This window comes from Delphinapterus leucas, chromosome 2 (genome assembly GCF_059928025.1).
Source record: "Delphinapterus leucas isolate spDelLeu-1000000601 "Yukka" chromosome 2, BTC_Dleu_Yukka2, whole genome shotgun sequence".
NCBI classification, from domain to species: domain Eukaryota; kingdom Metazoa; phylum Chordata; class Mammalia; order Artiodactyla; family Monodontidae; genus Delphinapterus; species Delphinapterus leucas.
The window spans coordinates 34,438,201-34,462,278 of record NC_143130.1 but is presented as its reverse complement, the minus strand read 5'-3'; the positions used below and the strand labels follow the sequence as shown (position 1 = coordinate 34,462,278).

At 45.2% G+C, this 24,078-nt stretch overlaps 1 protein-coding gene across 8 annotated transcripts in view; it reads right to left on the bottom strand.

Moving 5' to 3' along the window:
- ENTREP2 (endosomal transmembrane epsin interactor 2) overlaps nucleotides 1-24,078 on the bottom strand; it is a 366,320-nt gene that overhangs the window by 118,913 nt on the left and 223,329 nt on the right. The window lies entirely within an intron of this gene.

The following is a 24,078-nucleotide window of genomic DNA, read 5'->3' as shown; positions in this document are numbered from 1 at the left end:
CTAAAATTTAACCATATGCCCCCTAAAATACCTATTCTATTTTTTGTTAAAGCTATGAAAAATAATTATTCCTCACTTCTACATTCGAGCTGCATCCTCAAACTGAGGGAGAATCCTGCAGGAAGGTTCTAGAGTGTAAGCAGCTTTTGGCAGGGAAGAGCTCTCTGCAGGAGGCCCCTTTGTCTTGTCACCAGCCTTAAACCAGGCACCCCCAGGCTCTACTCATCTCCGGCCCAAGCAGACCTTTCAAATCTTGGTAACCTGTCGGTTCTTCCCGTAGATCAAAGACGTAGAAGTGAAGAATAAGTAAGTAACCGATGACCAGATCTCTTCCCTAGCTTCCCCTTCAGTAATCACGTGAACAGAACAAACTGTGTGAACAGGATAGCATCACGAGGATTGACAAGCCTGCACTCGGTGGGGAGGGTGATGATGGGTCTGACACCCCCCCCATGTCTACGATTAACTGAGATGACTTCCTTTTTTCCCTTTAAAACTTTCATGGCCGAGCGGAATCTTCGGAGGTGGTTTTGGGGGACACTGAGTCCACCATCTCCCCAGACTGCCGGCATTCTGATTAAAGACAACTTTCCGTTCTACCAACACCTGCCTCTCTTGAGTATTGATTTTTGAGTGGTGAGCAGCTGGACCTTATTCAGTAACAAGAGAGCTTCTCGTTGCTCCCATGGTCACTGAACACATCTGAAAACAGTAACAGCAGCCTCCTTGCTTTTCCTTTCACATGAATGGAAAGAGGAGGTTGTGTGGGGGTTTTCCACACCCACAACCAGTTCTCCAACTCTCAGACGCCAACTGGGTGTCCAACAATTCCAGTCAATTCTGACACTAACTAACCAGAGTTCGTGCAAGCCCCAGGGTTCGGGGCTCAGCCTCACACCACTGCCCCCACCTCGGAAGTTAGTCCTGAGACCTGGGGCCACCTGTACTTCTGGCTCCAAATCAGGGGTTCCCATAACCCCTGCTGAGGTTCAGTAATTTGCTAGAATGGCTCACAAAACCAGGAAAACAATGCCTACTGCTTTATTATAAAGGATACAACTCAGAACAGCGAAATGGAAGAAACACATGACAAGGTGTGGAGGGCCTTGGTGGGTGGCACAGAGCTTCCATGCCCTCTGTGGGTGCACCACCCTCCCAACACTGCCACGTGTTGACCAACCCCATTATTTAGGGTTTTTTTAATGGAGGCATGATTGATTAAATCACTGACTATTGGTGACTGAACTCAATCTCCAGCCCCTCTGCTGTCCCAGGAGGCTGGGGTCTAGGGCTGAAAGTTCCAATCCTCTCATAATAGCTTGGTCTTTCTGGGACAGCCCCCATCCTGAAGCTGTTTAGAGGAGCCCAGCCAAGAGTCATCTCATTAGCAGACAGAAGTCACTCATCACTCGGGAGACTGGAAAGGTTTTACTCAGTGCCAGGCACAGTGAACAAAGAACAAATGATTATTTATTATACTGCACAGGTCTCCCAAGTTGTTTCAACCCTCAGGTTTCTCCTTAGAGACTAGTGGAGAGAGACTAGTAGAAAATCTGGGCCAAACCCTCCTTCAAAGCACTAACTAGTTTTTTTAAACAAAAAGCTCAGACAGCTCTAGTCTCCTCTGCAGTAAGACAAGGATGTTTAGGTTGAGTGAATTACAAGATCACCAGCTGTTGAAAAACTTCCTCAATTCCCAACTATCCAAACTAATTCCTGCCATGCATTTGACAGGGGAGCATGGGGAGGGCACTTCCTGACCCCATGCCCCTCTGGCCTTCCTGTTATACCTAAGGGGGGGATTAAAAGGCTAAGACACATGTATGAAAGCACAGGGCCACGGCCCATAGGAGCCTGAAATCACAGAACGCTTTCCCCCAGCCCCATAAACCTCCCCACCACATTAACATGGCTCCAGTACACTGACGGTGGATTTTAGCTGAAAGAGCTTGCAAGACACAAGGAGCAGTCCTTAGGGAAGTCCAAGCCCAAGGGAAACAGATGACTCTGAAGCCACTGGCACCTCCAGCAAGAACAAACATCAAACAGAAACCAAATCCCAGCCCTGTAAACATAAAATCTCACATTTACGGCCTACTGACCTCAGCTCTTATTACCCAATACACTATGTTAGTTTTTCAACAGAAAATTACACGGCAAGAAAAAAGTCTAAAGAGACAGAGCAAACAACAGAACCAGATTCAGAAATGGAAGTGATTTTGGAATTATTAGATGGGATATTTAAAATAACTATGATTCATATGCTAAGGGCTCTGATGGGAAAAGTGAACAACAAGCAAGAACAGGTGGGTAATGTAAGAAGAGGATGGAAACTCTGAGAAAGAATCCAAGGAAATACTAAAAATCAAAAACACTAACAGAAATGAAGCATGTTTTTGATGGGCTCATTAATAGTCTGGACACAGCAAGGAAGGAATTAGTGAGCTTGAAGACAGATCAATAGCAACGTCCCAAACTGAAATGCAAAAAAAAAAGAAGAAGAAGAAAGAAAAACAGAAAACAGAAGATCCAAGACCTGTGGGACAATTAGAAAGGTGTAATATATACATCATACCAAAAGGAGAAGAAAGAGAGAATGGAACAGAAGAAATATCTAAAGTAATAATGACTGAGAACTTTCAAATTTAATGACAGACCTCAAACCACAAATCAAGAAAGCTGAGAGAACACAGAGCAGGAAAAGTCCCCCCAAATCTGCACTTTGATATATCATATTCAAACTGCAGAAAACCAAAAACCAGGAACAAATCTTGCAAGAAGCCAGATAAAAAAATTACACCTGCCTTGTAGAGCAACAAAGGTAAGACTTACAGTGGACTTTTTGTCAGGAAAGCAAGCAGGAAGAGATGGAGTGACCGTTTAAAGGGGTAAAAGAAAAAACCCACTAACCTAGAATTCTGTATCTGGCAAAATTATCCTTCAAAAGTGAAGGAGAAGACTTCCCTGGTGGCACAGTGGTTAAGAATCCACCTGCCAATGCAGGAGACACGGGTTTGAGCCCTGGTCCGGGAAGATCCCACATGCCGCCGAGCAACTAAGCCCGTGCACCACAGCTACTGAGCCTGCGCTCTAGAGCCCATGAGCCACAGCTACTGAGCTCGCGTGCTACAACTACTGAAGCCTGCAGGCCTAGAGCCCGTGCTCCACAACAAGAGAAGCCACCGCAATGAGAAGCCTGCACAGTGCAGGAAGAGTGGCCCCTGCTCGCCGCAACTAGAGAAAGCCCGCGTGCAGCAACGAAAACCCAACGCAGCCAAAAATAAATATATTTAAAAAAACGTGAAGAAGTAAAGGCTTTTTTGGTGTTTGTTTCTCCAAGAAATAAAAATGGAGGGAATTTATCTCCAGCAGACCCGCCCTGAAAAAAATGTTAAAAGAAATTCTTTGGGGAGAAGGAAAATGAAATAGGTCAGAAACTCAGATTTACATGAAGAAAGGAAGAACACTGAAGGAGAAATAGGGGAAAGCAAAATAAATTCTTTTACTTTTCATATGTTTAATTCATCAAAAGGATAACTCTCTCTTTAAATAATAGTAACAATGTGTTGGGTGATTATAGCTTATGTATAAATGCAATGATTGACAGCAGTGTCACAAGGGAGAAAAGGAAGAGATTGGCAACACTGTTATAAGGCACCTGTAGTAGGTGTGAATCAGTATAATGTTATTTGAAGGTGAATACAGATCAGTTTAAAATGTATGTTGGAAACTCTAATCAACTATACTCCAATTTTAAAAAATAACAAAAAAAATTAAAAATAAAATGTATATTGGAAACTCTAGAGCAACCACTGAAAAAACCTGTAAGAGAAGTATAATTCTTATGCTAAAAGAGGAGATAAAATGGAATCATGCTCAATTAAAACCAGAGAAGGCAGGAAAAGATACGGGAAAAACAAAGAATAAATGAAAATAATAGAAAAATGTTACAAACATGGTAGATATGGATCATGTTAGTTAGATATGTATCTAACTGTGTCAATTCAACTATATCAATAATCACATTTAAATGAGAATGACCCAAACACCCCAATTAAAAGACAGAGACTGTCAGAGTGGATACAAAAGCAGAGTCAACTATATGTGGTCTACAAGAAACCCACTTTAAATATAGAGACTCAGGTAGATTAAAAGAAACGGGACGGAGAAAGTTATATCATGCTATGGTAATCAAAAGAAAGCTGGAAGATCAAGAATTAGCTTCAGACAAAACAGACTTCAGAACAAGGAAGATTATCAGGGAAAAAGAGGAGCATTACTTAATGATATAAAGGTCATTCTCCAAGAAGACAGCACAGTCTTTAGTGTGTTTGCATCTAACAACAGAGGGTCAGAATAAACGAGGCAAAACCTGATAGAATTGAGAGGAAAAATACACAAACCAACTATTATAGCTGAAGACTTCAACATCCTCTTTCAGTAATTGACAAACCAAGCCAGCAGAAAGTCAGTAAGGATAGAGTTCAACCGGACAGCATGAACAATCTATTTGACCTAACTGATCTACAGACGACTTCATCCAAAACAGTAGAACCCAGGTTCTTCTCAAGCTCACATGGAACATCCACCGAGACAGACCACATTCTGGGCTAAAGAACACACATGGACAAATTTAAAGGTGTAGAAATCATCAAAGTATGATCTTGGATCATAGTGGAATTAAATGAGAAATCAGTAACAGAAAAACAGCTGGAAAAATGCTCAAATATTTGTATATTTAAGAACACAATTCTAAATATTATATGGTTTAAAGAAGTCTCAATTAAAATATATTTTGAACTAAATGAAAATACAGCTTGTCAAAATTTGTCATGTGCAGCTAAAACAGTGTTTATGGGGAATTTATAGCATTAAATGCATATAATAGAAAAGAAGAAAGATCTAAGTATCAATAATCTAAGCTTGCACCGTAGGAAACTGGAGAAACAAGAGCAATTTAAGCCTAAAGCGAACAGAAGAAAGGAAACAATAAAAATTGGGGCATAAATCAATGAAATTGAAAATAGGAAAACAGAGACTTGAAGACGATATTGTTAAGAGAAGGAAAAAGACAAGCCACAGACTAAAAGAAAATATGTGTCAAACACGTCTCATAAAGGACTTGTATCTGAAATGTATGAAGAAATTTAAAACTCGACAATAAGAAAACAAAAAACCCGATTTCAAAAATGAGCAAAAATCTGAACAAACCTATCATCAAAGAAGATACATGGATGGCAAGTAAGCATAGGAAATAATGCTAAACATTACTGGTCATTACGGAATCGCAAATTAAAACAATAATAAGGTACCACGGCACACCTATAACAATGGTTAAGATCCAAAAACAGTGCAGATTGCTGCAGACCAACAGGAACTTTCATGTGTTGCTGGTGGGGATGCAAAATGGTACAGCCACTTGGGAAGACAGTTTCGATGTTTCTTACAAAACTAGACAAAGTCTTACAATATGATCCAGCAACCACACTCCTAGGAATCTACCCAACTGATTTGAAAATGTCTGCACATGAATGTTTAAGCCAGCTTTATTCATAATTGCTAAAAACTGAAAGCAACCAAGATATCTATCAGTAGGTGAATGGATAAACAAACTGTGACACATCTACACAATGGAACATTATTTGGCAGGAAAACGAACAATCAAGCCACAAAACATACGAATGAATCTTAAATGCATATTGTTAAGTGAAAGAAGCATGAAAAAATACATACTGTGTACTATGGTCTGAATGTTTGTCTTGCCCAAATTCATATGTTGACATCCTAACCCCCAAAGGTGAGGATACTAGTGGGTGGGGCCTTGGGGAGGTACTTAAATTATGAGGTGGAGTCCTCATGAGTGGGGTCAGCCTCATAAAAGAGGCTCCAGAGAGACTCCTCGCCCTTTGGCCATGTTAGGACACAAGAAGTCTGTGTCCTGAAGCAGAGCCTTCACTCAACCATACTGGATCCTGGATCTCTGACTTTCAGCCTCCAGAGTGTGAGAAATAAATTTCTGTTGTTTATAAGCCACCCAGTCGGTGGTATTTTGTGAGAGCAGCCTGAACAGACTAAGACACTGATTCCAATTACATGACATTCTGGAAAAGACAGAGAACTTTAGCAACAGTGAAAGGATGAGCAATTGCCATGAGTTTGCAGGGAGCGGGGGCTTGAATAGGTTAATGAGCACAAGGGATTTTTGGGGGAGGTGAAACTATTCTCTGGATACTGTAATTGTGGATACAGGACACTACACGTTTGTCACACTCCACTAAACGGTACAGCACAAAGCACAGACCTTAATGTATGCAAATTTTTAAAAGTTTTTAGGAAGTAAGAGGATTCCAGGATGCAATGCAGAATGTGGCAAAACAATCTGTTTTATAAAAATTAGAAGCAACCTCACTGAATGGGGTGGGAGGGAGGGGAGCTGCCCTGAGTAACCCTGGAGACGAGTGAAGTCTGTAAAACTAGAGGCAAAGGAAACGGCATGTCATCTGAGTTCTAGTTGACAGAGTTGCTTCCCAGGGGTTATAGTCCACAGTCCTGATACCAACTGCAAATGTGTCCTGGCACCGACAAATCAGTAAACAGATGGTGGGCGGTGAGAGCCTGGCTTCTCACTGCTGGGGTGGAGGCGAGGGGTCCGGAAACTAAGATGACCCCTGTGGTCATGGATTAGAGTTGGGGAATCACCGTGGGCTCATGTTTAGCTTAATATACATACCAAGGGGTACATATTGCAAGATAATAGATATCTGGTCTTCATCCCAGTTCCTGGCACAGAGCTCCTAAAACACCTGTAATTTTCTAAGTGATAAGAATGACAGGATCATCTTCTGTTATATTTGATTTCTGTCCCCACTTCCTGAAACAAATCCAGAGCATAAAGGTGAAAGGAGTGACTTTTGTTATTTCATAACAAGCCCCTTTCCATCACACCTGAGTTGATGTTAAAGCGATGACTTTTGGAAAGTCCCTAAGGATGGGGGCTGGTTGCCAGAGGAGGTTTGGGATTTTCAGCCCCATCCCGTGACCTCCAGGGAAGGGAGAGGGGCTGGAGGTCAAATCACCAATGACCAGTGATTTGGTCAATCATGCCTTCGTAATGAGGCCTCCAAAAACCCCTCACCAAAGGTTGTGGAGAGCTCCGGGTTGGTGCACCCGTGGTGGTGCCGGCAGGGAGGTGCAGAAGACAGCACACAAGTTCTATGCCTTTCCCCCACACCTTGCCCTGTGCATCTCTCCCATCCGGCTGTTCCTGAGTTGTATCCTTTTATGATACACTGGTAATCCAGTAATTAAACGGTTTTCCTGAGTTCTGTGAGCCTTTCTGGCAAATTATTAAACCCGAAGAGGGGTCGTGGGAACCCCCAATTTGTAGCCAGTTGGGCAGAAGTTGCAGGTAACCCATGGACCCACCCTTGCCATTGGCATCGGAAGTGAGGGGCAGTCTTGTGGGACTGAGTCCTTAACCTGTGGGATCTGATGCTAACGCCAGGCAGTTAGTGTCAGAATCGGATTTAATCATAGGACACCCAGTGGTGTCAGGACAGCTGGAGAATTGGTTGGTGTGGGGTAAACCCCACACATTTGGTGACCAGAAGTGAAGTATTGAGAGCAAAGAGAAAAGAGTTTTCCTTTCACAATCAGAAATGTTTATAGGTCTGTATATATACACGTAAGGGTATGCATATGTATATTTCCATGCTCTTGTAACAGGGAAGAACAAATCTGACCCCATATTAGATCTGTTTCTTTTACTTTAGCCTTTGTATTCTATAGCTTTTGCTTCGTTAAGAATGTTGCCTATAGCCTGAAATATACAGGAGAGCCTATTCTCAGGGCTCTGACCTTTAAGAGTCCATTCATATAGAGATAAAAAGGTGCAGAATAGAGAATAGCATTTGTCTTGTTGGAGGTTTACAGAACATCGCGACCTGACCTACGTGGAAAGCTGCAAGTAAAAATGGATCCCGACACCCAGAAGTTTGCAGCAACCAACCACGCCCCTCCCTCACCTGGCCTTTAAAAATGCTTTGCTGAAACCCTTTGAGGAGTTTGGGGTGTTTTGGGCAAGAGCCACGTGTCTCCTTGCAGGTCCCTGCAATAAACCCTTCTCTGTTCCAAACTCCGACTGCTTAGTTTGTTTGGCCTCACTGTGCAACAGGCACGCAAACTTGTATTCGGTAACATTCTGTCAGCTGAGAGGACCGGGAGGCAAAGTCTCTGAGAAGCAGCTGACACATCTCATACCTAGATTTTGGTTTCTAATACTATTCTCCAATCACCAGAACCACGGCTCCTTAGAGAAACTGCTGATTCTAGGACTGGGGCAAGAAACATGTAAGATGAGCCTGGGGTATTTTGTAGTGACAGAAATAAGTCACACACACACAAATAACCTCACATGGGTGTGGGTGTGACAAAGGGACACAGGAGCCAACTGGAACAATTTTAGCAACATGATAAAATAGTATTGGTCCATAACCCAAAGTGTAAAATAAATGTCCATGAGTTCATACCCATATAAATGAACAACTGAACAGATAAATAGCTGGAAGAGAAGAGACAAATCCCCCATGCAGAAGAATTCCAAATAATTCACGTAGATAATTCATGAATAGAGTTCCTCCCTCCCTAAGTGAGGGCTGTGTGCAGTAATGTCCTTCCAAAGAGGACAGGACAAAAATGGAGAAGGAAAAGGGGAATTTCATGGTGCAGAAACCTGCCGATCGCTCCCCCAGCCGGGGGTCAAGGTCAATATCAACAGTCATAAGTCAGGCTGACAGTGTGTGTCCTTGATAGGATGGGATGAGAATGGCATTTTCCCTCTGTTTCTTTCTCTCCAAAACCCATAACCCCAGTCTAATCATGAGAAAGACATCAGACTCCTCCCAGGAGAGATCACCCTACCTGACCAGAATGCCTCAAAACTGTTAAGGTCATTAGAAACCGGGCAAGACTGAGGTCACAGTCAAGGTTGCCTAAGGAGGCGCAATGACTAACATAATGTGGGGTCCCGACTGGAAGAGGAAGGACATTAGGGAAAACCCCGGCAAATCTGAATAAGCTATGGACTTTAATGAATTATGTGTCAATATTGGCTCATTAATGATAAAAAATGTACAGTGCTAATGTAAGATGTTACCAACAGGGGAACTACAGGAATTCTTTATACTGTCTTTGCAACTCTTTGGCAAATCTAAAACTGTTCTGAAAGATGAAGTTTATCTTAATAATCCAAACAGCAGTCATGAAGCATAAATATCTCAGACAGTCACACCCTGCCTTGTTGCCAGTTGCTTTTATGAACAAACAGATGCTGGTCACTCCAGGATCCCGGGGCTGGCCCAGGGGCTGTGCCCTCACGACACACGGGGTGCAAAGGTGAGCTGCCTGCCCTGGATTCAGTCCCTGAGTGAAATTAACTTACAGGTGGTATGAGTTTCAGGCTGTGGGGATGGGGGCTTAACGCTTGCTGACGTGGGGAGGAAGAATCTTACAGCACGATTCTCAGAAGGGCCGGGAGGGCTTCCCACGGGCTGCAGGCAGCAGGCTGATCACTGGCCGCCAGCACCCCAGGTGGTGGGAAAGCACGCGGACACCCACGAGGGACCCGAGAGGACGGCCAGGTGCGCTGGCATCACCCCTCACGGCCTTGTCGTGACGGCCACAGTGCAATACAGACGGGGCTGGGAATTGGAGTCGGAAAAGCTGTCTGGGTTCTTCTGGAAGCACCGGTGAGTCACTGGTGCAGGTGCTACAGCGTGGAGCTCCGGCTCCACTCCCTGCACACTTCTGGGGGCCGGCTTTCCAGTGCGGTTTACAAGAGAGGGTCTCACCTCCCTGCACCAGAGGCTCCCTTGGGAGGTCTCAACATGTCCCAACAACTGGGCACACATGGCATCAATGCCCACACTCACCAGTGATGGGACGGCCACTCGCCTTGAGGACTCCATTCACCCACACTAACTCCACTCAGCCAGAGAAAAGAGCACCAAAGCTTAGAGACCCCCAGAGCTGATAGTCCGGGCTTCTTGGGAGAATGGAAGGGGTCTGATAGACCAAGAGTCCGGTTTTCCCAGGCACCACACCTGTGGCATTCACTTACCTGTGTAACTGGGATGTCGGCATCACCCCCAAACCATAATCAAACGTTCTCTTTGAAATTCTCCAACACCGTAATAGCTGTCTTCTTCTATTGTAATTAGGTGAATATACAAAGCTAAATGGCATGTTGGAAAAACCAACTAGAAAAATAAATAGATATCGTTCATATCTGAACACTAAAGCATAAATAATAAATGTTAATAATTTAGACATACAATGAGATAAAGTGCACTGCTGATTCGGGCAAAGATGCTGACAATTAAAATGTAGAGCTTCCCTGGTGGCGCAGTGGATGAGAATCTGCCTGCCAATACAGGGGACATGGGTCTGATCCCTGGTCCGGGAAGATTCCCACATGCCGCGGAGCAACTAAGCCCATGCACCACAACTACTGAGCCTGCACTCTAGGGCCCGCGAGCCACAACTATTGAGCCTACGTGCCACAACTCCTGAAGCCCACACGCCTACAGCCCGTGCTTTGCAACAAGAGAAGCCACCGCAATGAGTAGCCCCCCGTTCATCGCAACTAGAGAAAGCCCGTGTGCAGCAATGAAGACCCAACGCAGCCAAAAATTTAAAAAAAATAAAATAAAAGCTACCTTAGTAAAATTTACACCAATACCAGCTAATGTAAGAGGTCAGAGAAAATCACTGGATTTCTCATCCCGTCTTCAAAGAAATAACTGAAAACAAGAAATTTCAAAAGGGAAGATGGAACAAAATGATGAAATTATGACTCCAATGTAATTCTATAGCCATAATCTTGCATGTAAATAATGAATTTGAAATGCAAAGTCTGTGGTTACCTCTAGATCGCTGACACTAGGTGACTTATACTGGCTAGTTACAGGTAGCTTCTAATGGATGTCAACACTGACTATTTTTAAATAGGAGGAAAAAAAAAAAGAGTAAATGCTCATTTGGCTGAAGAGCTCTGAGATGGTTTTTCCTGAAGGGAGGATGAGGAATTGTGTGGCTTCTCAAGCCCTTTTGGCCTGTGATGCTGTGATAAGCAGACAGCCGCGGTGAGAGGCAGGGCTGCTAGTGGCCAGACCACACACAACAGTGCTGCTCTTTCTGCCATCTTTAGGAAACCAAGCTGCCACATTTTCTAAAAACGTAATACTTGGATTTTGAGTCTTTTCAAAATGCATTCTACTTAGTGCACAGGGTGTGAGGTAGGGTTCACTGCTAGAAGATGGGAGAAGGTCTAAAAATGTGCCTCTCAGGAAACTGACCCTAAGAAGCAGTAAGAGCCTGACGAGACCAGGGGCAGGGGTGGGGGGGGGTGACAAGATATAATGCCGGTCACTGGAGGCCCCAGAAACCAGAAGAGGCCAGGACAGTGGTCACAGTCTGTCTTCAGAACAGAGCTAGAATGGATATCAGGAAAGCCACCAGAAGCAGGAAAAAGAAGTCTAACCTCTGAGTTGAGAGCAGTGGGTCCATGCTGGGGCCCGTGAGGACCCTTAGATGAGGTGTCTGCAAATTGAGCCCTGGGCCTGGGACGCAGCCTGGCTGACAGTGCAGAGGCGTCCAGCCCCTGGCCTGAGACAAGGCACGTGGGGGTGGCCTGCCTCCTTCGGGGACACCTCACTCCCTGTGGATGGCCAGGGCCCCTGGCCTCTGGTGTGGGGGGGGGCAGTGGGGAGCCTACAGGCACCAGTATCCATTTCCCTCTAGCAGTGATGACCCTCTTTCCTGATTTGTATGACTTTTTAGTAATAACATTTTCCCCACAACTTTGCCCATTTTCTCTTATTCCCCAAGAAAAAAACAAGAAAAATATTGGTTTTCAGAGGTTATCTTATGCTGTGGGTTGAATTATGTCACCCTAAAATTCTCAGGTGGACGTCCTAACCCCCAGTTCCTCTGACCTTGTTTGGAAATAGGGTCTTTGCAGACGTTGTTAATTAAGCTGAGGTCACACTGGAGGAGGGTGGGGCCTAAGCCAATACGATTGGTGTCCTTACGAAAAGGGGACATTTGGACACAGACAGACCTGCACACAGAGAGACTGCCATGAGAAGATGGAGGCAGGGATGGGGGGATGCGTCTAAAGGCCAAGAATGCCAACGATGCCAGCAAACCCCCAGAAGCTGGGGAGGGGCCTGGACCAGATTCTCCCTCAGGACTCTCAGAAGGAATCAAGCCTCCTGATACCTTGATATTGGACTTCTAGCTTCCAGAACCCTGAGGTTCTAAATTTCTGCTACTTAAGCCCCCCAGTTTGTGGCTTTGTTATGGGAGCCCCACCCAGCAAGCTAACACAGCCTGTAATGTTACCTTTAAGTTTACACAGATGTTCCAACAACTTCCCTGGGGCGCGATAACCTAGAAAACAAGTGAGAAGGCCCTGGGGGCCCCGTCACTGACACTTCAAGGCACCTGTGCAGTACTCACAGGGCCCCCAGGCCGCCTACTAGAGCTACATGACTGTTGCTGGTAAGCCCAGAGCTGAACATGGTCCACTGCAGACAATGCTTCTCTCAAGAGGGTAAGACTTTTATAGCAGCTTCCCTTCTCATAGGAATCAATTCTGAAAGGCATGATTTTGTACTTAGAGGATGCTAAGGGCTGGTTATACAGTCTGTGCTATTATGTTCAGCATTTGAACAACATATTAAATATTAAAATAGAGCTTTAAGTTGAATTTCGATTGAGTTTATTAAGATACTTTCATGTTGACATTCTGTACTAAATTAGACATGGCTTCTTCTCCCACTGAGAAGTGGAGACTCATTCCCATCCTCCTGCATAGGGGCTGGCCTTTGTGATTTGCTTGATCAAAATGGGACCTAATTAAACTTAAAAGCTTTTGCACAGCAAAGGAAACCATAAACAAAACAAAAAGACAACCCACAGAATGGGAGAAAATATTTGCAAACAAAGCAACCGACAACAGATTAATCTCCAAAATATACAAACAGCTCATGCAGCTCAATATCAAAAAGCAAACAACCCAATCAAAAAATGGGCAGAAGATCTAAATAGACATTTCTCCAAAGAAGACATACAGATGGCCAAAAATCACATGAAAAGATATTCAACATCGCTAATTATTAGAGAAATGCAAATCATAATAACTACAATAAGGTATCACCTCACACCGGTCAGAATGGCCAACATGAAAAAATCTACAAACAATAAATGCTGGAGACGGTGTGGAGAAAAGGGAACCCTCCTACACTGTGGGTGGGAATGTAAATTGCTACAGCCACTACAGAGAACGGTATGGAGGTTCCCTAAAAAACTAAAAGTAGAGGTGCCATATGATCCTACAATTCCACTCCTGGGCATATAGGCAGAGAAAACCATAATTCGAAAAGACACATGCACCCCAGTGATCACAGCAGCACTATTAACAACAGCCAAGACATGAAAGCAACCTAAACATCCACCGACAGATGGATAAGGAAGAGGTGTATATATACAGTGGAATATTACTCAGCCATAAAAAAGAATGAAATAATACCATTTGCAGCAACATGGTTGGACCTACAGATGATCATACAAAGTGAAGTAAGTCAGACAAAGACAAATATCACATGGTATCACTTATATGTGGAATTTAAAAAGTTGATACAAATGAACTTATTTACAAAACAGAAACAGACTCACAGACATAGAAAACAAACCTATGGTTACCAAAGGGGAAAGGTGGGGGCAGAGGGATAAATTAGGAGGTTGGGATTAACATGTACAAACTACTATGTATAAAATAGATAATCCACAAGGACCTACTGTATAGCACAGGGAACTTTACTCAATATTCTGTAATAACCTATATGGGAGAAGAATCCGAAAAAGAATGGATATATGCATATGTATAACTGAAACACTTTGCTGTACTCCTGAAACAAACACAATATTGTAAATCAACTATACCCCAATATGAAATAAAAATTAAATTAAAAAAAAGAGACTGTGACACAGTGACACTCTGGGACATAGCTGGCCACTTCTTCCTGAGTCTCCCAGGATGCCCGCTCAGGGGGAAGCCAGCCTCTGTAAAAGGAGCCATTGCCATGAGCTCGCCATGCTCCGAGGAGGCCCAAGCAGCCACACGGAAAGGCCGTGGGAAGAGAGAAAAGGGTCAGCCCCTAGCTGTGCCCCCAACCCCAGCCTGGCCACCGCACACGTGTCAGCGCAGGAAACTTTTGGATATTCCAGCCCCAGCAGACAGGACATGAAAAGGAACCAGGGAACCAGCCGATAGCCAGAACCCAGTCCCCAAACATAGGGCCCCATCCAGACATCCCAGAGCACCCAGCCGCCTGGCATGGCTCCAGCTCCGATGAGACATCTCCGCTGTGCCCCGCCTAAATCCTTCACTTCCAAAATCATGAAGAGCATAAATGGGTGGTTGCTTAATGCCGCTCCATTTCAAGGTGGCTTACAGGGCAGCAGCAGATACCCGGAACACCCTTTCTGTGAAGTAGGTTTTCTTTCCAGACGCTCATGGATTTAGGTGGGTTTATCTGGAGGCTCAAGTGTAACTGAGATTCCATTAAAAATGCTTTTTAACAAACAAGTGCGACGAATCCATCTCCCCACAACACAGGACTGCACTGTCTCTGTCAGAGCACATCTTAGATGGTGAGGTGGCCCAGGAAAATATGCATCTCATGTTCATATCTCTAACAGCCACCCAACTGAAACAGAGACTAAGACAGGGGAGAAGCAGCAAAGTGCACCCCACCTCCAATGCAGTGCTCAGAAATTTCAACAAAAACGAAGTCAGCTCTGATTTCAAGAAGGCATCAGACATGCCAATGAGAATGTGGCCGAAGATCACGGAAACATGGGTTCTTGTGGCTCAGCAGGGCCCCAGGTCACCCACCCCGGCCAGAGGTCCCCTCACAGCCCCACCTGACCTGAGAGGGGTCCGCATCGTGTCTCTTGGAGAAACTGCCCGCCCCAGCTGCCCGCCTGCCAGGCTTCAGAGGCCAAACATCTTCCTCTCCTACAAATCTTCCTCGCTGGACTGGAAACCCTTTCCCACTGTCACACTTGTGCAAACTGTGACTTCACAAGCAATGATATTTGGATGTGTGGTCTGTGCTTTGTAGATAACCTGCACTAAATAGTTTTCAAATGAACAAGGAAACCACCATTAACATGCTTTAAAATTAAAAAGCAAACGATTAAGCACTAAGAGCAACCTGAGCCTGGGTGCCCTTGGAGGGGACCTTGCTCCCGAGCACGGCTGCACCGTCTGCTTGGGCGTAGTGTCGAGCCTGTGTCATTCCCGTTTCCACAGAGATATCCCACAGCTGGTTCCCGGCAGGACGTTATTCAGAGTTAGGTCTGCAGATGCCAAAGCCTGTGAGAAAAATGTCTGGATGGTGCCATCCCAGTGCCAGACCAGCCCCATCCCCAGCAGCACCCACATGCCCCCACAGATGATAAACTGAGGCACAGACAGAGCGGTGAGCTCCCTGAGACTCCTGGTGATCAGTGAGAGAGTGGGGATTCTGACCAGGCAGGCTGCAGACTGTTCACACGCGGGACGCTGTGACGCCTAATAGTTGTGTTGACTTTGAGCAAATCATTCAGCCTCTTGGAAGGCATTCTCCTTCATGGACTCCCTGAGCGGTCAGGCACACACGTGGGAAGCATCTCCCGGTGCTTGTGCAAAGGGAGTGCCAGAGGATCGGGCATGCCGATACTGCCCCGTCTACTGCTCTTATTGTGCCCAGCGCTGCCTGGACCCCGCAGGGACGGGGCCAGCACTGCTGGGTGCGGGCAAGGTGGCACCAAAGCCACTGGCCCAGGGCTGTTTAGAGAGATCGGAGAGCGATGCCACAGCCCCTCTGGAGATGAGGAGTGTGGGGAAGGGTGGTCTGATATGGGACGAGGCTTAGAACGGGAGACAGACCAGGAAACCTGTCTGGCAGAGACTGAGCAGGTGGAGGGCACTGGCCCCCAGCTCGGGGCGACGAGCACAAACATGGGGCCCAGAGGTGGGGGCGGTGAGCAGCTTCTGCAAGAAACTGGTCCCCATCTCATCGGTTATCCCCGAGGCCTGGCGACTCAGCCCACGCCCCCAACCGCTCAGCTCACGCCCTTTATTTTATGTTTTTAAAATTTATTTTATTGAACTGTAGTTGATTTCTGTTAATTTCTGCTCTACAGCAAAGTGATTCAGTTATATATATATATATTATATATGTGATATATATAATATATATGTATAAAACATATACATAACACTTTCTCATATTCTTCTCCATTATGGTTTATCTCAGGATATTGAATATAGTTCCCTGTCCTATACAGCAGGACCTTGTTGTTCATCCATTCTATATATACTAGTTTGCATCTGCTAATCGCAAACTCCCAATCCTTCCCTCTCCCACCCCCCTCCCCCTTGGCAACCACAAGTCTGTTCTCTATGTCTGTGAGTCTGTTTCTATTTCGTAGATAAGTTCATCGGAAGTCACGCCCTTTAAATACCTGCTCACCACATGTGCTAAGCAACAAGAGTACATGCCTTTTCTTTCCATAAAAATGTTATGCTGGCTTCTTTAACTGCAGTATAAGGGTTTTCTTTTCTAAATACCATTTTCCAAACAAAACAATTGTGAGAGGCAGAGTCAGTGTTTAAAACTGAGTTGGTAGAATGATTGATTGATTCCGAACACACAAATTTTCAGGTGACCAGCTGGGCCCCGCAGCCTGGGCCGCCCTGTCTTCCACATCTGGGACCAAAGGAGCACCTGGCCCACAGAGGTCTTTATGTCAGTGTTTTCAAGGCCTTTGAAGGTGCTGCCAACCTCAGCAGGAATGGGCCTATTCCTAATTCACCGGCTCCATCACGTGTCAGCCTCAGTAACTGGGGCTGCATCTCTGATTTATTACAATGATGCTCAGGTGCCTGGCACTAGATGAGACTCCCGGCGGCCGCCCAGAGTGCCCACCCCTCAACCCAGCTCCCATGTAGACAGGAAGGGGCTGGTGCGTATCAACGTCCGGGAGACCTGGACTTCCGAGAGGTTATTAGCACGGGGCAAAGGAGAAAAGTAAAGCGAAAACCAGGAGGAAACATAAGAACAGGTTCTGATGTCTTGGGGGGCGGAGTGGAACAAGTAAATAGGACTTCACGGGACAGACCGAATGTGTTGGGAGAGCCCCTCCGAGGACAGGGGCTGCCCCAGGATGGGCCTGTGGCTGTGACCTGGGGGCGATCTCGGAGGTGAAGGCATAAAGGGAATCATGCCCTGTAACACGCACAGCCCTTCCTATGCCATATGTCCTGATAATATTTCAATCATTAGATCTGAACTAAATTCAGATTTAATTTACCAAATAATGTTATAATGAGAACGGCAGCGGCGCCCAGCAGCACTCCAATTTATGCATAACTTCAAGTTAAATAACATCTTTTGACTTGCAGAGAAAGATGTCTAATTAGGAAGATTTTCAGATATAAAGAACTGTCACTGTCAAGCATGTACTGTCATCATGATAAAGTCACACATTCACACAGGGAAACATGAGCCTGTAATAAACGGGCCGTGTACAATGAGGTCCTGGATCCCCCCAAAATGGAACGTGGCAGCGAAGGTGCTGGCACAGGGACCAGCTCAGTCCTTCCTTGATGTCATTGGCCGTGGCCATCCCTTTGCCTTTAGATGTAGCCACAAGATGAATATTTTTGCCGTAAAAGATGATTTTTTATTGCATTTTATCGTGTACTAGTTTTCTAGCTGGGTATAGTCTGAATGAGAATTTATATTAGGATAAGATATTTAAGATTCTCTTTAAGCACTGGTGTTTAACAGTCTCTCTTAAGGGTGGCTTCAAGGTTACTCAAGAGAAAATTATTAAGAAGTAAGTCTGTCAATCAGATACAACCACGGTGACCAGAGGAAGATAGTACAATAACCATAATTCTGCAACCCTACCCAAAATGAGGGTAAAATCACCCTATATGAAAAACCAATACACATACTAGGTTTTGTGGTAGCATGAAGAAATGCCTCATGAAGTCAGCCTGGAGGGTCAGGGAAGAGGTCTCAGTGGGTTCTGTGGGATGAATAGGAGTTCAAATACATGCACTGCAGGTGTGGGCCTCTTGTCCAGCTGAGCCGAGCAGGACAAGGCTGTCTGGCACCGCATGGCTAGAACATGGGCGCTGGGGGTGCACCTGCCAGGGAGAGCAGAACAAGTCCGGGGGGGCTTGGCAAAGGCTTTGCAAAAGTGGCCTGGCCAGAGCTGAAGAACGAGCTGCTGTCACTTCCGCAAGGTACCACAGAGGCTGACACGTGCCGGGTGCTACCCAGACACCGTGCCTGCCCTCTTAGGAGTCCAAGGCAGTGGACAGAGAGGCGAGGAAGCAAAGACACTGCCCCCTGTGACAGGTGCTATGGAGGAGACAAACAGGGGACTTGATGGGGAGTCGTGGCGGCCTTATATGAAGGAGCAGATGGCACCTGGGCCTGCAGCCTGCAGGAAAGGAGCCAGGAAGAACATTCCAAGCATAAAGGGAGATCTTGGAAAGTTCCAGAAATTGTCAGGAGGCCCAAGGGGCTGTTGCACAGGGCATCACTGGATGAAGTCATTAGCTTAGGCAAAGCACTGCAGGCCAAGGAGAGAAGTGGGACTTTCTTCCACAATATGATGAGAAACCAGTGAAAGGTTTCAGAAGACATAATGATAGGAGCCCATTTTCATCCTTAAAGAAGCACACTGGTCAGGCGCCCAAGCTCATAGGAAGGTTTAGCAAGTAGAAGAGGTCTCCTTTTCCTCTAGATCATGCAGCAGACTCTGGCCTTCACCCCTTGGCCAGGGCCCTCCTGCAGGACAGGAGGTTCCTGATTATGGCTGCTGTGTAGATTAGGATGGGGGCTGGAACAAAAGAGGCAGAGAAGAGAGGATGCTGATAACTTGTAAAGAAAGACCTGGTGAGACTGGATGTGCATGTGGGGGGGGGTGAGGGAAAGGGATTGTTATGTGTTCCCTGCACCTTAGTTACATCATCTTTAAGGCCCTAACAATGTAAGCTTTCAGTTCTATGGAAGCACTTCACACAGCAGGTTTTCCATCGTGCTTGTGCCACATTTTCCAAACGGATGGACTCTGGGTTGTTTTTGGTCTTTTGTATCACATATAATGTTGCAATGAGGCATCATTTCAGCCCGCCTGCAGGATCAGCCCCAGAACTGGGATTCCTGGGGCAAAGAGTAGATTAACCTATAGTTGGTTTAATACTGCCAAACCATCCTCCTGGGAACTCCTATCAGCAAAGTCTGAAATGGCCTGTTTCCCCACAGCCTCATCAAAAGTTATGTTGTCCGACTTGTGGATTTTTGCCCAGTCCGATAGGTGAAACGTGGTATCTCAGTGTTGTTTTAATCGCATTTCTGTTATCACCGGTGAGGTTCACAATGTTTTCATGCAGTTAAGGCCATTTGATTCTCTTTCTCTGTGAATTCTGTCCACATCCATTTTTCTTTTGGATACGTCTGGTTCTTTCCTTATCAATGTCTATGAAGTAGAAACATTTGTGGTCTGAGTTAGAAATATTTTCCAAGTTTGATGTTTTGCTTTTCAGTGGGCTTGCTTTTTAAAATGATTTACTTAGCTGCACAAAAGTTTTTTACTTTTATGTTGTCACATTAAAAAAAAGATTTTTTTTTATAGCTGCACAGAAAACCATTTGAATTGGTGAAAAGGAATTTGGCCCAGATTTAGAAAGATCTCTAAATGTATTGTTAAGTGCGAAAGGCAAAGGGGCAAATAAGCATGCTCCTTTTTGTGTAAGAAAGAAGAGAAAATGGGAATCTATGACCTATTTGCTTTTATTTTCATAAAGAAACTGTGCTGGTTCATTTTATGTGTCAACTTGGCTAGGCGATAGCGCCCAGTTGTTTGGCCAAACACCAGTCTAGCTGTTGCTGTGAAGGTATTATTTAGATGTGATTAACAGTAAAATCAGTGGACTCTGAGTAGAGCAGATGACCCTCCAAATGTGGGTGGGCCCTCACCCAATCAGTTGAAGTCCATAAGCGGAAAGACCCAGGTTCCCCAAAGTTGAAGCCATGTTCCCGAGACTGTAACATAGAAACCATGACTGAGTGTCTAGCCTGCTGCGTTGCGGAATTTGGTCTCAAAACTCATCATCAACTCTTTCTACGGATTTTGGACTTGCCATGCCCCACAATCGCATAAGCCAATTTCTCAAAATAAATCTGAGTATACCTATATACACCTACAGATAGACAGGTATAGATGTACTCATACATACTTACGCATATACACATACATTCGTATATGTATATACACACACGATTGGTTCTATTTCTCTGGACCCGACTCACACGGGAATACTAGGAGGGTTCCACAAGAAATGAATAAAGTAACTGCATGTAGGAGGGGCAGGGAAGGGCCAGCTAGGACAAGGTGCAAGTGGGAATTCTCAGTTTAGACCTTGTTCTCCTCAGAAATTCTAAACCATGTAAATATGTTACCTACTCAAAACAGAAAATAAAATTTAGGGCAAAGCCCACTTTTAGATATAAACTAAATTCAATGCTACACAAATTGAGGAATAAAGGTTATTTGTTTTATATAAATGTAAGATACAAAATAGGAATTATCCAGGTTTATTCAAAAGATGAATTCCTGAAGAAGACAATTTTTTAAAGCACTGAGACAGAATTCTTTCAAGCGTGGCACTATATACCGTATTTTAAAATACACAATATCCCAAGACTCAGAGAGAGGAGCCCGAGGTTGGAGAAGAGTGGCACCCAGGATGGGGTGGAACGGTTGCCGGGGCCTAGAGGACCCACGTTGCGGGGGGAAGGCAGGCGCGTGCCTCCTTTTCTGCACCAGGGTCCCACCTACCGCGGAGGCACACTGGCCTCCTCAAGCGCAGGAGAGCCCAGGCCCCAGGAACACTCAGTGGGGTCATCTCTGGACCACCGAGGGCCATGAAGCCCCCTCACCCAGAGTGACACCCCCTCAGGTTTCCGCCTCCTGTCCTGCTCACCCTCCCAGCCCCGCACACCTGCTTCCTTGTCTTGGACTCTGCTTTTGAGGTAACCTGAAAATAACTCCAGCGTGGAGAGTTCTCTTGTTACTGAACGCCAAGTACACATGCCCGATGTGCTGAGGCCCAAACAAACCGAAACATCGGCGTTTGGAGCAGAGACAGGTTTATTACAGGACCAAGCAAGGAGACGGGTGGCTCATGCTCCCCCAAAAAAACAAATTCCCTGAAGGGTTTCCGCAAAGCATTTTTAAAGACCAGGTGAGGGGGGGGCATGGTTGGGTGTTACAAACTAATTGGTTACAAACTAATTGGTGTCGGAATCCTGGCAGCTGTCCACACAGGTTAGGTCACAGTGTTCCTGTAAACCTCCAACCAGACAGATGTCATTCTTTGTTCTGCAACTTTTAATCCCTATATGAATACACTCTTAAAGGTCAGGGCCTTGAGAATGCGCTATTATGTTTATTTCAGGGTACAGGCAACATTCTTTTACAAAAGGTGCAAAGTCAGCATGACTAAGCACAGGAAAAGGAACAGATCTAATATGGAGTCAGGTTTGTTCTTCCCTATTACACTCTGGAATGAAGCAGATACTAAGGAATTGAGGCCCCTACTCACTCATACCCCAGGCGTACAAGCTGGTTGTGTCCACCTCCTGCCAGTGAGGCCACATCCTTCAGTTGAGGCCACTGCCCAAGAAACATCCCCTAGTGAGGCAGAATAGCAATAATAACAGTAGCAGACCTTTATTACTTGCCAGATGTTGATCTAAGCACCTTACCATTCACAATTTTAATTCTTACCACAACCCTGTGAATTATTATTATTGTTCTTGTTTTCCAAAGAGAAAAGCTGAGGCACAGAGGAAGCAACTACATTTCGAAGGTTTGCCAGCAAACAGCAGAGGCAAGGTTCACATGCGAGCCGGCAAGCCCCAGAGTTTGTGTTCCTAAGGCAGACGCCGTCCCACACAAGGAATGCCGAGATGAGGGCTTCAGAGGACCTGGGGACCAGAAATCAAGGAGGAGAACAGGAGCCAGCAAAGGCAGGGGAGAAGCCGACTGCAAAGAACAGAACCAGGCAGAAGCCTGCGACAGAAACTGAGGAAAGAGGCCAGCAAGACACAGAGAATGGTCACCAGCTCCTAATGAAACACTCCAAGCTGGAGAGTCTGGGAAACGTCTCTGCCACCGCCCTGCCCCCCGCCCCCCATGGAACTGGACTGAAATCCAGTCTGCGCTCTGCTCCCTAAGCCAGGGACCTGTTGTTTCTTCCCAGGGCTCCTTGGAGAGACGACAGATGTAGGGACAGAATCAGTGGGTGGGGCCTTTGGTTCCCATTTTCTCCATAACTTAATCCTACAGAAAGGTTCCATGAAAGGCATCTTCATTTAGCTTCACACAGACCTTTCTGTGACTTCCAAATTCATTATTTCACTTTCCTCTCATCCTCTGTGAAACCAAGAAGACTGATGGTGATATTACTTAGTTTTTCCTTAAGAGATGATGTAAACTTCAGAAAATGCTCCAAGTTAGAAGTCATTCATTTCAGAGATTCTCAGCCATACACAAAAGTTAAAGCCAAACTCCAAAAGGGGCAAGTCGTACCTTCGGTGAAAACTCTGGTCAAATCTTGTCTTTCCCAGCTTATCTGGGCATAAACTGGAATTTTAAGCCACAGGCCAAGAATTAAAACTAGAGCTTCTGATTTACTTCTAATTTGATCTGTACCTAGTTATTTATTAAAATAAATTCACAGAAAAGTATGAATTCACTTCAGAATGGCCTCACACACACCACCATCTCAAATGCCCTTGAAATGCCCCCAGTTAAATACAATCCGAAACTGATCTTCCTTGTTCTTGGACTTTTAAAACAAGGAATAATTTCTCACCTTATACATAATTTCTTAATTTTTCAGTTTAGGTCATTTTTCTCCTTTTTTCTGCATGAGGGTGTTATTTCATTTTACACACACACGCACACACAGAAATAGGACTTCTTAAAGTGAATCAAAAATAAGATGTCCTGCTACAATAAAGTAATTCTTACCTAACAAATCATGGACAAAGGAGAGTGCTAAGAAGTGGACAAATGGTGTCGTCATTGAAAAAGATAAGAGTGAACCGGAACTAGGCGTCCCTGTGATTGGTCAGCACCTAGAGGGACTCGGTAGGGGTCACTGCTGGCTGGTGAAGATAAGCGTGGGCTGAGTGACGCACAGTCCTCTCACCCACAGGACTGAGGCAGTGTAGACGCAGTATACCTGGTGGCAAAGGCCCGCTAGCAAATTTCTCTCTTGCACTAGAGGCTTGACAAGAGAATTCTCCCTGGAGACCAAGCTTCCTGGTCACCATCACTGATGTCTGGCGGGAGGCATGGAGAGTCAGGCTGAACAACTGACAGGGGACACAGTCCGAGACTGTAACAAGGAAGAACAAACCTGATTACATACTGGATTTGTTCTAGTGCTCGTGCTTAGTCATCATGCAGGCTCTGAACCTTTGTAAAAGAACGTTGCCTGTAGCCTGAAATATACAGGAGGGCCTATTCTCAGGGCTCTGACCTTTAAGAGTCCATTCACATAGGGATAAAAAGTTGCAGAACAGAGAAGAACATTTGTCTTGGAGGTTTACAGGAACATCATGACATGACCTATGTGGACAGCTGCAAGAACAAAGGATTCCGACACTAAAAAGTTCTCAACACAACCTCGCCCCTCCCTCACCGAGCCTTTAAAAGTGCTTTGCTGAAACCCTGTGAGAGTTCGGGCTTTTTGGGACACAAGCCACAAATCCTCTTACTTGGCCCTGCAATAAATCTTTCTCTGCTCCAAATTCTGACATTTCCGTATTGTTTGGCCTCACTGTGCGTCAGGCACGTGAACTTGCATTCAGTAAGAAGACAAATGGGAAATATTGTTATATTACTGAATCAGGGTCCAAGAGGTTGGGGGGTTTA